This window comes from Triticum dicoccoides, chromosome 1A (assembly GCF_002162155.2).
Source record: "Triticum dicoccoides isolate Atlit2015 ecotype Zavitan chromosome 1A, WEW_v2.0, whole genome shotgun sequence".
Lineage (NCBI taxonomy): Eukaryota > Viridiplantae > Streptophyta > Magnoliopsida > Poales > Poaceae > Triticum > Triticum dicoccoides.
In genome coordinates, this window is record NC_041380.1 from 252,956,426 (window position 1) to 252,957,427 (window position 1,002).

Consider the following 1,002-nt stretch of genomic DNA (forward strand, 5'->3'; position numbering starts at 1 on the left):
ACGTAGCGTTGTCATTCTGGGCACGAACGTGTACGTACATACTGGTCGATGTAGAGGCGCGCACGTGTCGTAGTAGAGGCGTGCATGTGTCGTAGTAGAGGCGCGCACATAGCATGTACACGTATGTACAACGGCTAGGGTGCAAGAAAGAAAATGCGGCCATGTACATACATACGGGCGGGGTCTCGAACGCCTACTCGTACATACGTACGTCCAGGGCTCGTGTACATGGCTGGGTCGGAACGAAGAAGTTGCGCCGTCGTCGTGTTCATGGGGAGGCAGCCGGCTGGGTCAGAACGGTATGCGTCGTCGTGTTCATCGGGAGCCAACTGGCTTGGATGGAACAGCCGATGAAAACGAGGCTTGGCGTAACGCAGAACGGAGGAAATGGCCTTGTGTTCGACTAGCCACGGTCGAAATGGGATCCTGTTCATTGGGTGGGGGGGGGTCTGGCGTACCGCAAAACGGAGGAAACGGACCTCATACGGTCAAACGGGTCCTGTTGATCGGGAGGGGTGTGGCGCATTGCAAAACGGAGGAAACGGACTTGTGTTGGAGCGCTACGGTCGAAACGGGGGCCTTGTTCATCGGGAGGGGTGTGGCGTACCGCCAAACGGGACTCCACGGGATATTGTTCATCTCCACCGTCGACCTTCTCCAGCCTCCACGGGCTCCTGTTCATCCACCATTGACCTCCTCCAGCCTCCACTTGCGACTTATCATCCAGCCTCCACCACACGCTCCTCCACCGGCTACTGTTCAACCAGCCCTCTCCACGGGATCCTGTTCAACCACCCCTCCACGGGCTACTGTTCATCCAGCCCTCCACTGGCTACTGTTCATCCAGCCCTCCACGGGGTCATCCTGTTCATCCAGCCCTCCACGGGGTCCTGTTCATCCAGCCCTCCACGGGGTCCTGTTGATCCACCGGCTTGATCGATCGGGGTACTGTTCATCCAGCGGCAACGACCTCTACTACCACGGGGTCCTGTTCATCCAATC